Genomic DNA, 14,453 nt, shown 5'->3' on the forward strand with positions numbered 1-14,453 from the left:
TTTGCTGAAATAAGATAAGTCCCCAAAAGTTATGAGGTTATTATGTCAAATCAGAGGCAGAAAATGACAGTAATATCCTTTGAGGACAAAGAGACCATCCTGTCAGTGCTGATCACAACTAAAAATACCACACCTGTTGGAAGAAACAGCTGAGGCAATGTCAAAGGCCAGATGACTTGTCAGGAAAGGGAAAAAGGCATACTCTTTCCAAATGGTGACGAAATCATCAACCATGAGAGAAATAATGGGGTTGACAACCAGGCTTCAATTTTACTTTTTCAGCTGCTGATTTGCAATCAGAGCTTCCACATGTCCAAGCTGGAGCCAGTGTGGAAAAGCAATCATTTATAAAATGACGTCTACATGTGAACAATCATGGATGCACACACATGCACACATATACAGCCAAGCAGACATTCAAATGCTGATGTAGCATGTATATGGTACACACACACACACACACACACATACCTGCTCCATACAATCTCAGGCAAAGATACAGACAGACACCAGTATGACCTTGGTATTGTCACATACTCTTATCTCCCTTATCCCCAATCACAAAGATGATTTCTATCCCAGATTGTGGAGAAACTGGAACGTCACACTGTGAAAGCGTAAATCCCATTTGCTCGGATATTGTGTTCATATTTATGGAAACATAGGAAAAATGGGGCCTGCAAACATAGGTGCAAGATAATGTCCTTATCCCCGCTCCCTTTTCCAAAATAGAATAATGCTCCACTGGAAATTATTCAGGAGCTCCGTCTTTTCAGCCTTTTGGCTTTGACCATTTGTTAGGTATCTTTCCAGCTGTTTCTTTCTTTCTCTTTTCATCCGTGCTTTCGGTTCCTCTGTGTCTAATCTATTAGTCTCTTTTTTTTTCTTATCTCTGTCACCCTACCATTTCTGTTTCTCAATTTCTTCCCTTTTATCCTTTCCCTCCCTCTCCTTGGGCTGCAACCTGTTTCTGCATATGGCAACATCAGCGAGTGTGCTCTCTGCATATGCCAACATCAGCAAGCGTCTCAGAGAAGTCTGGGGCTATAATAAATCCAGGTATGTCATTCAGAGACGCTGCTTCGCTCCACACCACCCTTAATTTCTCCTCAAGTCTTTTACACACAACCTCTCCCTCTCTCAGGACTGGGAATACTGTTCATTGAAAATTATATATCTACTTGCAAACACTGCAAAGTGAAGAGAAGAAAAAAAATCACACATTGCCTGCAGCGATAAAGCTATCAGCTATTCAGTGTTTCGGCTTTAATGATCAGATAGTTTCACAGAAAAACACATCTGTAACAATGAGGAACACGCAAATATTATTCTTCTATTTTGCTCAAGCAAACAAAATCTATACATCCAGCGATCACCTTGTCAGTCTGTACAGCGCTAATAATGAGATGATCACATGCACGCTTGTGGCAGGAGCATAAATAGAAAGCTGTATAAGTGGAGCATCCCTGACATTGTTAATGAGTCACTCGACCTGCTCTCTTTCCAAGGATTGTGGCAGTTTTTCTACGTATTAATAAGGTCATCTATCAGGAAGAAAAGGTTCATGTCAGATGATTAGGGTAATAAAGCCAATTAAAAGGACCGGCCATTTTTCTGAATACAGACAAGCTAATTAAATATATATTAATTTGTCGCCGCTTCTGCCACTTTAGCATGCCTCTGCAATGCTTCATTGTGGATTTCTGTTTCAGTGCACTAACCTGGAGGTCAGGCGAGAGGAGCCACTTTAAAGTTATCGCTTAATGTCACATGCCATGAAAGACAAGTTTGAGTATCTTGCACAGAGATGCATCCTGTATGATATTAGCAAATGTACTGTATAGCTGATTGTCAAATCAGTGGCTAGGAGGTAGGATGTCTGTTACTGGTCTTTTTCCAAGTTGCAAGTGGCAGCCCTCATCGCTGATTTTTTTTCTCTTCCAGTGGTCTGAAAATGCACCAATCACGCCCATAATCGGTATCCAGGCAAAAATATAACATGATGTTAGTAAGGCAGTTCACCATCAGTGACCCAGCAGCCTTATCCTGGTACTAAATAACATTTCTGAAACTTCTGAGTCTGAAGGCAAAGGGTTGCTTGCTGTCCAGGAATCAAAAGGCGCCTCATAAGTTGGAAGAGTTTTTGTTGTTGTTGTTGTTTTCCATCAGAGAGAATGGTGCAATAGGGAAGAGAGATTAAAGGTTTGCTTAGGTTGATCCCATTGAATTAAAAAATTTCCTCATATTCAAAGAAACATGGTGTATTGGTCTTCTGGAAGGTCTAACTGAGTTCAACTCAGCTGTGATTATTTCACTGGTGCTCCACAAGCACTGCGATGGGCAAACCCATAAGTGATGTGGAGTTTGGCGCCTCTGTGGGAGGAGGTGACTCGTTTGAGTTCAGTGAAAAGTGATTCAATAATAAAACTTAAAGGCCTTTAAGGCAGCATCTGATTTCCTGGCACTGCTGAGAGAAGTCTCACAGGCTGTGGGGGAGTGAAAGTGCAACATTTGTATGCTGCAGACAGAGAAGGCATGCAGTGTGTGTACAGTATATGCACAATTTAGTATAAAAAGCGAAAATAAATGACTAACCAAGGTGAATCATCATCAGTTTGACATGAAAAATGACACTGTTACAAATCTTGTACAAAATAACATCACTTATCCATGCTGGAAAAATGTGACTTTGAATTGTGATTTGCCGGTAAGATGCCCTCTTGTCTAAATTAAAGCCGAACATTGCTATTTTACTTGCTATCATTGAAAGTCAAAATGGCCCTTTCAGACTGTACAATCAAGACTAGTGAAATGTAAATCGAGGAGTAGCGCCATGACTGGGCACAGCAGTCCCCAAATAGCAAGAATGATGGCAGGCCACTGTCAGCAGTAATGCATTCCTCTAGCAGAAAACAGTGGAGGCATGTAGGCGTTTTGCCCGTCAGATTTAGCAAAGTATGAAGGAGGCAAGAGGTTTGCTCCTGTCGCTGCTCTGCCACCATGCTGCAGCTGCTCCTCTCTTTCCTCACTATAAGGAAAGTGCCGAGCAGAGGCAAATAAAAATAGAAATAATCCATTTCTTTGTTCAGCCATTTTCCGCTGCCAACTCCTTGTTTGGTAGATTCACAATACGATGAGGCTAATACTGTCTATTGACATTCTCGGAGCTAATACATCACGGTTACTATGGATCTGGGTATTGTTAACTTGTCATTCCGCAAAAATGCCCATGGGACACACAGGACTGGGGCAGTTACAAAGAGCACGTTAAGGATGGGATAATGAGGTAAAAATAATAGTAAAGACGGCAATATGACAAGATGAATATTTTAATATGAAAAATGTCTGTTTCTTGTACTTTTGATGCAGGGATAGACTCTCCTTCCATGTTATCAGTGCAGAATTGCACTGTTTTTAACAATTGACCATTTGATCGCATAGCGGCTGAGTGTCCCTGTGAAAAATATGGACATGTTCAGCCTTGATTAGCAACTTTCTGGGTGATCATCCTTGATTGCATAGACAGTGAGATGACTGAATTTCATTTTCCGTATAATGTGCAATCAGCTCGCTCACGTCGCAATGTCACCTTTCAGCTCCGTCACCTCTCTACCAGATATTTGCACTACTAGTCGGGGCAGATGGCGTTTTTGAGCAAGGCGGCAACACCCTGCGTTCTAGCCACACCTGAGACAAAAATAGAAGCTACCACAGCAACACCGTTTCTAAAAATTACATGCCCATACAACTGGAGTGCATTCTTAATCATGTTAAAGGGAAAGTATTTTGTCACAGATTATATTTGTTTCTGCCGGATCTTTCTTTCTTTCTTGGTAAGGTTAGAGAAAGGTTAGGCTTAGACATAAAAACCACTTGGTGACAGTGATATAACGTAATGTATATAACATTCGCAACACCACTGTCGCTTTGCACTGGACTTGAACTTACTCGCCTGGGTGAAAGTCGGCTGTTTGACCCATCCGCCACCACACCTGCCTCCCAGTGTGGACTTGATACTAAGGGATATGTTACAAACAAATGTAATCTGAGACAAAATATGTTTGAAGCTCAACAAGAAAGTACTTTAGTTGTATGAAAATGTAATTTTTAGGAGACAGGGTAGACCTATAGGCTACAATGGCACCACATAAATTGCTCTATATTCTGTACTTTACATTCCTCTGCAAAGATATCCCTGCAGATATTAAGCTCACACATACACTGCTGCTGAACCCCAGTGAAATCAACACCGGCGGATTCATGACAAGCATTCAGAGTAAAATTTAATCCTAAGTCTTATTTTCTAATTTAAGGAACATAAAACGATATTCCCATTCAAGTATTCACGTAAAGGACAAAGTTACTAACACTTGTGAGAAATACAGTTTGTGTCTCAATTAAGGGATTTGGTTGCACTTGAGTTTTTTTTTTTTTTTTTGCCGGAGGGACTGAACATTTGATATGCTGCTCAACTGAGCTCTCTTGTTCTTTTTCTCCTGTACTTTCACCCCCCAAGACACCAAGTTCATCTACACCGAGGACCTAACGTTTCCACGACTGAATTCAGACTCATTTTTATAGGACAAAGGGTTCGGAGCAGATGAGTGGATCTCGAGTTTCTTGTCACTGCATTTTCCCTCTACACTCCTGTAAAACTTTTCGCCATTGTTTCTGTAGTTTCGGGCTCAGTGTCGCACATTTTTTGCATTACAGAAGTCCTGAATGCAGAGTGAAGTATTATAATGCCGCTATCTCCCGGCCCAAGATATACACAATTGTGTTTTCATTCTCAGTTGTGAGCTACTCCCTGCTCTTTGAACAGAAACTGCTATTTGGTCTCAGCTGTCCAATGAAACTCTTTATGACAATATGTAATTCTGCCAGTCAGACCAGCTCAAAAAATGCAATTGTACATCCTTGAAATATTGTATTTGGACTCCTTCCACATTCAGCCACAAAACACAAAAACTTTACTCACAAACACATGAAAGGAAGCTTTTCTACTAAATGTGATCGTCGACTCAATGTGACAAGATGAATGTTTTAATATGTTGCAATGCATATAGCAAGCGCAGATGCCAAGAGAATGAAAACAATTTTCCTTGCTTTTCTGAGGGCATAGATTTTTCTGTGTACACAGACTGTCAGAATATATTGACAAGGCACAGCAAGATATTATGACTGTAACTTTGCTGCTGAGAAACAACTTGCTGAAACGATCATTGCTGACAGTCACAGTGTTTCTTTTTCTTTTGACCAACATTTCCATGCAACTGTGAAATCAGCATCAGAGACGTCTCTTGTGGTGAAACCAGAGGCAAATATTAAGACTGATCACTGAGGTGAGCCTCTTCGCTATGCTTGTAAGTGCTGGAATCTTAATTCTCATTTCATTCATCCCAGACAATGAGCGAAGCAACATGCTTTTTTTTTTTTTTTTTCTGTGGCGAGAAAACCGTCACTGCAGCAGGGATTGAAATGGCACGGTGGTGGGATGATTATTCTCCTGCCACATCTTGCCGGTGGCTGTGACATGGCCATTATCTCAGGCCTGCGGATTAATTCAGCCACTGAGGAGAGGTCACTGGCTCCTGCCAGGCCTGAGAGAGGCGACTCTGGGGAGTATGCGAGGGGGAGAGGGGCAAGGAAGAAACATCTTCCTCCAGCCTTTCAGCAATGAAATTCAAAGGTTTAAGGTCAACAGTCTGCCTAATTGGGAGGGTACATCCCATGACAATACCGGTGCCTTCCCACAGCAGCAGTTCACGGTAGGCCATTAAAGCTGGATTTCCCTACTGAACGACCTGCATTGTAAACTGAATTACACTCATATTCTGAATTTATTGCTGAATGGGATAACGCCGCTCTCACAATTCAAGCATGAATTTGATCGGACCAAAAATCCCAATTACATTAAACCCAGAATGAATAAGGAACAAGAATACAGTAGAATTTGATGGCTACACAATGGCTTGCAGGGCTGTATTATGTTATTAAATCTGGACTACATTTCAATAGTTCATATGTTATTTCATATGGAAAATACAATCTATAGCATAGTATGCAAATATGTGAATTGCATAATTACAACTATAACGAGTCACTTAAAGTTATCTAAGTATTTGTTTCAATTAATCTCCAAATTCTTGTAGATTCTCGCTCATAATAATGACAAATTTTGCATTAGCCTACACAAAAAAGAAAAAAATTACATTTCATGATCTGGGAGCTAATGACATTTCCTTCTCTGATCTCAAGATCAGTGCTTCAAAGCTTCAACTTTCCATTATTCACTTTTCTGCTTGTCCAATTCCTCCCACTCCAACACCCTCTTGTATTTCTGTTTCCCTTTCTACCTATCACCCTTGATTTTACTCAAGCCAGAGGCTTTCATCTTACTCTTTTTTTGCTTCATTGTGCAATGAATTGCCTGTTCACCTTTTCTGATTTCCTCCAGATATCGTGTCTGTCTGTCTCTCAGTTTCTCTCTCTTTCTGTCTTTCTCTCTCCGTCACTCTGACAGTTTCATGGTCGCCCATCTGTTGTTCCTGACAGAAGCTGCCACCAACTGTCACCAAGGCTGTCACTACAGCCTGGCCAACCAGGAATTTAGGATGCCAGGGCTGGGTGCCACTGGGTCACATCACGCCAATATAAATATTACTCAAAACTCTCTGTCCCCCTCTCCTTTCTGACCCCCCCATCACTCAACCCCATTTTTGCCATGGCACCGTTGGCATCAAAAGAAAAGTCAGCTGAGTCAGTCAGGGTTGAAACACAGCACTTGTCCATAAGTATTACATTTCATCACATGATGCCGAACAGACAGAAGGGCGGTAAACACAAAGTCAAAATGTGCAGGGATATGAGGTCTTTGTTTGTAAGTCTCAACAAAGAGAATCCATATGGCCGGGGTTTGAATCCCATTTTCCATTCCATGATCCATCCATTTACACTCTCACTTTATTTCTCTTACTGAGTGAAACTTAGAAACATAACCATCCTCTCCAAGCATCCTTTAGTCAATTTGAATTAAAAGCATGGAGCACATGACCATAATTTACGGTAATCAAGTCAAAAGTGGGTTTTCAATTTTTTTTTTTTTTTTTTTTTTTTACACTTAAAACATACCATGATGGATTTAAGTTGGGAAATCAGCCCTTCATCACTTCTCAGTGCAAGATGAGGTGTCACACCTGCCAGCAGTAATAAGACGGCATGATCAAGCCTTAGAGTCACTGTCTCATTGTCAGAGTTGCCATAGTATTACTACATTGGACTGAGTCACTGCTAAGCATATTAAACCTCTTCAACCCTGCCCGGCCCATCAGCAGGGTCATCACTGCTCCACAGCCGAGCTTCATTCAAACCCACAGAGCTTTATTGATTCTAGTGGAGATCCCAAGGTTTCCAAAGATACCAAACATGTCCTGCTGAATTACAGGGAAATGTGTGTAAAATGATGCACAAGACATATAAGTGTTTTCTAACTGATGTGGTACTGCAGCTACAAAACAATGAAATCTTCGGTTTGAATACTTCATTCAATATAAATGTGATGTAGCTTCAGTGAAGTGTTGCAACCAGCATATACATAATACAGTATGTATGAGATGTTTTACAACATGGAAGACAAAGCCACCTTTGAATCTACTTACATTTAAATGAAAATCAGACTTTATGGGGTTAAAGAGCCATGGGTGGTTCACCACAGGCTCACCCAGTCCAAAAGACAGGGGCAGCTTCAACGCAGAGTCTTACAACAACAAAGAGCAACAGAAAGGCAGGAAGCAGATGTGTACATTGTATAAGCAGGAGATCCATTCCATTAATGGCTAATTTACACCCACTCCTGTGACAGCAGCAACTTTGAAAAGGGCCCTAAAACCAGCTGCTGAATTCTGGCATACTCTCAGAGACTACATTTTTTATAAGTCTACAGCAAGCATGCTGCTACAGACTTCTAGCACTGTCTTTTTTTAAGCCTTTATTTATCTGAAGGAGGCTGTCCTGGGCGTGCATGTTCTTTTTCAGCTCTGCCCTGCTTCATATCCAGTGTTACTCACGTGTGCATTCAGATACAGCTGCCCAGAATAACTCCAGTCTTCTACCAAGGGCCACTGAACAGTTATATCGTAGGCGTTTGATGTTACCAGTGGAGTCAACATCTTGAATGTCAAAATGTATCATCTACTATGGAGACAAGCTAAGCCAAGAGGAAGGATTCAATTATTTGCATATAGTTTTTTTTTTTTTTTAACAGATTGAACGCTTATCCCACCTTCATACATTCAGGATGTTTGTGAGACCAGTCACTGCCCAGATCGCTGATTAGAGACTTAATCATTTGCCACTGGAGACTCTTTTCTCCTGTGGTCTGGGTAAATGTCAAGTCATTATTCAATCTGATGCTATATCTTTGAAAATAAACAAGAATTGCCAGCCTCATTGGAAGTTGCTTTAAAATGGGCAAATGTCAGCGCTGAAAACACACTGATGGAAGCTTGCTTTCTGTTAAATACCTCCTGGACTGAGCATAAATGGTGCTGAATGTGTGAGCAGATAGATACGCAGATAGATAGATAGATAGATAGATATTCACAATTTTTCTAAACATGAAACCCAGTGATGGCAGTGGTTCTTAACAGTGTTGTGTTGTGTTCAGCAGAATTGGGTTTCACAGTAAGCACATTAAAAAAGAATCTGTCATCGAGCTCATGGACGAGTGCAGCCTACCCCCTACCTCACCCGAACCCCCCACCCCTCACCCACACCTCACTGATGGATGATAGCAGGGTGTGCATCTGCATACATAGGCTCAACTCCGCATGGCTTTCAATTAGGACTGTCAGGAACATGCACTCGGCGCCCCATGGAGATAAAGGTAGGCAAACAAATCAATATGCATGGAGGCAGGCGTTCCTCTAAAACTAACATACACACATGTTTACTCAGTCACACATACAACGTACGCTACATTCACATTCGCACGCACATGGATGTAAACACACAAACACACCCACACACTCTACATTCATGTACACATACTTCACTTTCATTCATACAGACACACAAGTGCGTCAGATTCGTGGAACCATGTACAAAACAGTCCCACGCATACTGAAGGTCAACATATCTGCACAAATGCAAACACACTTGCCGATATCCAACATATTCCCAAATACATTAACACACATACAAGTACATTCACATATTGTATTCATATGCATGCATGCAGACAAACCCAAACATTCACACAAACACACACACACAGAGTACACCACAGCGAGTATCCCTGACTTGGATAATTGTCGTTGCTGTAACTCAAAAGACAACATATCCCCCAGCTTTAGAATTAGCATATTCATTATTTAACTGGGGAGCAGCTGGCTAATTGGCAAATGAAATGCTTTCAATAACGTTCACATGAGAAGCAGAATTTGATTAAACTGAATCTGGGGAAAATACCAAAAAAGGAAATGCATATAAATGAGCATGTGGCAAAAAAGATAACTTTTGGGACATGAGCAAAGTGACAGTTTCAGTCATAAGAACTGCCATTGCACAGACGTGATGACTTTGCTGTGTTTGAGTACAAATAAAGCGGTTCACAGTCAACACAAATGCATCAAAACATGGCAACAATTGCCACAATTTCCCATCCGGCGCTACTTCTGCATTCAGCGAAATAGAGAAAGGGTATCACAGCGCAGCTCTGGCGCAGGTACTTAACTTTTAATGGACTGCCAAAGCCGACTGACTCATATCGGCTTTCTAAATCAGAAAGGAAGGAAGAGGGGGTGGGATGGGCTCGTAAAAGTGCCCCCATGATTCTCGTCTCCGCTCATTCAAGTTAATGACACACACTCTCCGGCCATATATCAGGGTCTGCTTGATCCAGGTCTGGGATATAAAAGTTTGATGGGGCCCTACCTTCACTGTTCGCTGTCTCCCTTTGCAGAGGACAGCGCAGGGTTAATGCGCTACACGCATCCCATCTGATAGTCTACAAGAAATGCCTGAGTCACATTCACACGGACGGATTTCTGGATGTGACTCATTAATGCAGCCTTTAGTGTTAGCATCAGTCTGACGCAGTTTTTATTCCAAAATGTTATCCATCCACTTTGGCAAATTTGCTACTTCTGACTCACAACGAAAAAGTGACATGGGTGTCGGCAGGGCGGCAAAAGAGTGCCAGGAGAGTGGCAGTGCAGCAGCAGGGTGGTGTTAAAGCAGAGGAAGAGGATAGAGAAGGATAGCAGAGATTAGTTGCTGCCCACAGCAGCAGAAGCCACTGGTAGCTGTCTGTACACATCGACTTACAGCCCGCTCAGTGTTTGCCACGAAGATACACATCGTTCGTACACGGAGCTTGGCAACGCTGTTTTCTGGCAGCAAACCGCCAGTGGTTGCTGTGCTAGGGCCACCAGTGGCTTGCGCCTATAAATGTCTGTCAGATTTCAAAAGTTGGTGTGCTGTTGTGGTGGGTGCACTGTCAGTCCGTCATCGGAGAGGAGCTTATCAATTGTGGATAGCGGTTTGGAAGCCATCCAGCAGTCAGTGATATGGTACTCTGCAAGGTGTTTGCTACCTGTGAAACTTTAGTAGAACTCTGTATATCTCCAAAGTCAAACTAAAGAGCATACTGACCCAGAGGTATGGCTGCGTTTTGGAAGGAGAGGAAATTACCTCTGACGGGCTGTTCTGTAACCTAGACTGCACAGGTCTTATCTCTGCCAATGTGTCTCATTCATGTAAAGGATACTGGACCTTAGTCTCTTTCAGTCTAAGGTCCATTTTCTAAAAAAAAAAATATGAGTGTGTGTGTGTGTGTGTGTGTGTGTGTGTTAACATCAGATCTCATTTCTCTTATATGATTTCACTCATTTTAAGGCCAGTAAAATTGAGAAATTGGATATATATATAAGTCATCTAGTTTCATATTCAGTCTTAACATATTCTTTTACTTAAAACAAATAAAATGTCTCCCAGTAGGGTGAGATAATTCAACTTGTTTCCGAAGTAAATCAACTTGATTACAGAATTTTCTTGAATCAATTCTCATTTTCTTGACACTAGTGGGCTGATATGCCATATTCTACCTCGAGTTACAAGTGGGATTACCGTATCCTTCTATCAGTATTTTTCCAATAACACATCCTGATGAAATATGACACTTGTTAGGATAGATTTTTTTTTTTTTTTTTTTTTTTTTTTTTGCAATGGGCATTTTGATACAACCCGAAAGCGTCCAAAATGGCAACATCATGGCTATCAGTCAAATGTAGGTTGTACCACAGAAATGCTATGCATGGAAATATAGAGCCACTTAAGTGAAGAGCTACAAGTAAAGTGTCTTCATTGGGTGCACAGCATAGAAGAGCCTCATAACAAACTGCTCTGTTGTTGTTTATTTTCCCATTTCCCTCTCTGCATTTAATTATACAGTGTATACGGTGACCGGTGGGTGGGTGTTGAGTTAGATGACTGTGACGACCCTTTGTGTTGAACCGAGTGGAGGCTGCTTCCACACAATCCCTGGCAGAGGCGCGTGCTAACATTTAGAGATGGAGTCCCTGCTGGGTTTCCACAACATGCAAATGTGTTGCCCATCTCTCCAGTGGCTTTGGTCGCTCCCTTTTCCTGCTGTTGGTGTTGTTGTTGTTGATAATGGCGTTTGTTGTCGGACCATGTGGGGGGACAACACGGGCTCCCACAGCTGTGCCACAGTGGCCTGGAGACAATGAGCATCCTGTGCGCCTCTGATGCAATGCAACAATTGTGTGAAGCAAGAGCAGAAACGAGTCAACAAAACGCGATCTCTTCATTTCTGATTAGCATTTGAAACGAGCTACACTGTCAGGCCCTGTGGAGAGCTTTTCACAAAGCACTGATCTATAGCTTTGTTGTTACTTGCTGATAACGTACAGTATACATCAATGGAGTAATGTGTGTGTGTGTGTACATTTGTGTGCACGTGAAGAAAGAGCGGTGCTTGGTAATTGGTGCATTCTTAAAATCATTTGAGCAAACCCCAGCTGCAGCAAGCTGATGGATTCTGCCATCTCTCTGGCTATTGCTTACACTGTATGTGCAAAAGGAACTTGTCTCCAACTTTAAAGGAAAGCGAGTGCAATTTTGGGTTTCCACTCAGCTGTAGTTGTGTTGCTCGGTGTTAATGAGCTGCACTCTTACCAGCGTTATCAGTGCGAGCCTATTTAATTATTCATACCAAGCCTGTTCTTTCTGCCATTGTAGCCTGGAATCCTACCCCACTCTCCTTAGTTTTCCTTTGCTTTTAAGAAATTCTGTTTACATGCAGCCCGGAGCTGCATTGAATGACAGCTTGAACACTGGAGTTTGGCTGGGCTCGGCTGTATGTTTGTGTGTATTTGTTGTACCTAAGCTCCTTGATCATGGGAAACAGAGGGGGAATTTCAGTTCCTGCCTCTTAACACAGCAAAGCATGGCTTGTTTCGGGCTTAATGATGAGTTGTAGGGCAGAAAACATGCTTCAGATATGAGACGGAGCAGGCTAGGTCAATTTAAGCTCTGCAAATACCTTGATATGTTGCTTGGATGTGAAGGGAGCCATGAACTGTGGCTGTGGGAGCTGTTGTGCCACGTACAGGACTGATGAATAAATAACACGGGCGACCACAGGGGAGGCCCAGATTCACAGAATTTTACATACGCTACATTCTTTCATGATCATGCATCGCCACAAACATTCCACATCCTCCACCTCTCTCTCTGTCTCTCTCTCATTCCCTTTTCCACCCCCAACTCCTTTTTCGGATTTCTTTTGTTTCCATAGAAACTGGGTCTTGTCCCATGCATTCTTCTCTCATGGCAGCTTCCTTCCCTGCTGGCTAGGCTTCTGGAAGAGTATCACTCCTTCCAAACAAGCAGTAGCAACCTCGCCTACAGCTTACAGTATCTAATGGGAATTTTCTTACCAGAGGGGCCCATCAGTCAAACGTGAGCAATAACACGACATAACCACACATAAACTATTCTGTATATGCACAATGGCTTGCGATTCACAAAGAGGCATTAGAAGAGCTGGGACGTGCCGTGTATGCTATGTACATCAAAATGAAAGAGCCCCCGTTGTGAAGCAGAAATCTGGAGGTGTTAACATGGGTTCATATGCCGCAGATCAATTGTGACCACAATAGCTTAATTCTGCATTCTGTTCACAGACACACGGAGACCGACAAGACCACTGCCGTTCAAAACTGCCGTTTAGATCAAACCACAAAGGAAACATAACACTGATGATATTCATCGCACTGGAACTGAAAATCAATACAAACATGAGGGAGCTGTGTTGCTAATAAGGCTTGATGAATGAAAATGAACCTCTAAGCTTGACTGTAGGCTACCAGTTAGTATGTTAATGCTCACACTGAAGCAAGGCAATACTTTATATAATACCATTTTAGGAAGTATCATGACAAAAAATTATAATTGCCTTTTTCATTCTGATGGCATTCAGAGTGAATTTCATGGAACCATATCAGAATTCCATTAATGTACATTTAACCCGCTAAAAGGTTTGTGAGAAAGCTAGGCTTAATCCTTTATTTGATTCTATTTAACTTTTATTTGACGCAGCAGGACCAGATTTCTGAAAAGCATCTCAGAGCAAAGGGGATCGTTGGTTTATTCTAAGCCCATGGATGGGAAGCTCAGATTAATTAACAAATTCTTATTTACAATGACGGCATCATGCCCTTTATGCAAAAAGGGCAACCCTGCCACAGAGAGTTAAAGGACGGGATGGACGAAGTGTTTTCTCTCCTAAATTGATTTAAGAATCTAATTTGTACTGTATATTTGAAACACAATACAGCATGGTGCTTTAAAGATAATCTTGTATGAGACCAGAATAATCAATGATTGTTCCAAAGCCAAAACAACCAAATGAATGCTCAGCAAACAATAATTACACTGACATTTTGCACTCAGATGGCGAACAGATCCATGCTCAACGAATAAAGTTCACAAAAAGGTCACATCCAACTTTCCCCCGTCTTGGTGAGCTCTTCCATTTTTCTCTTCCTGCGAGCATGGGAGGGTCTGAACTGACCCAGCTAGTGATGCGTTACTGGGTCAAGCATCTAACTGGCCTTCACATCTCTGACTCTCAGGGCTCCCATGGTGGGATCTCGCTGGATATGGACCTTTGCCTTCATGTGTGAAAGCTCACTGACCCGGCTACAAAAGTGGGTCAATCAAGGTAATTTCAACATGGACTAGATCTGCACCACTGCTGTGATATGGCCTGAGAGCCAACTGACCCAGCACTGCAGAGGCCCTTCACCGGGAATCATACAACCCCCACAAACCGGATAAATGATGGAGCCAGGAGCTGGAGCCTGATGATGGACGACGACGAGGGTGCACTTCATCTCACTTCATCTCAATTCATCACTACGCACTTC

At 42.1% G+C, this 14,453-nt stretch overlaps 1 protein-coding gene across 1 annotated transcript in view; it reads right to left on the bottom strand.

Annotated features, from left to right (window-relative positions):
* Window positions 1-14,453, bottom strand: part of ncam2 (neural cell adhesion molecule 2) — a 310,228-nt gene that overhangs the window by 114,229 nt on the left and 181,546 nt on the right. The gene's annotated exons all lie outside the window — the stretch shown is intronic.

The sequence above is a fragment of the Myripristis murdjan genome, chromosome 2 (assembly GCF_902150065.1).
Source record: "Myripristis murdjan chromosome 2, fMyrMur1.1, whole genome shotgun sequence".
NCBI lineage: Eukaryota > Metazoa > Chordata > Actinopteri > Holocentriformes > Holocentridae > Myripristis > Myripristis murdjan.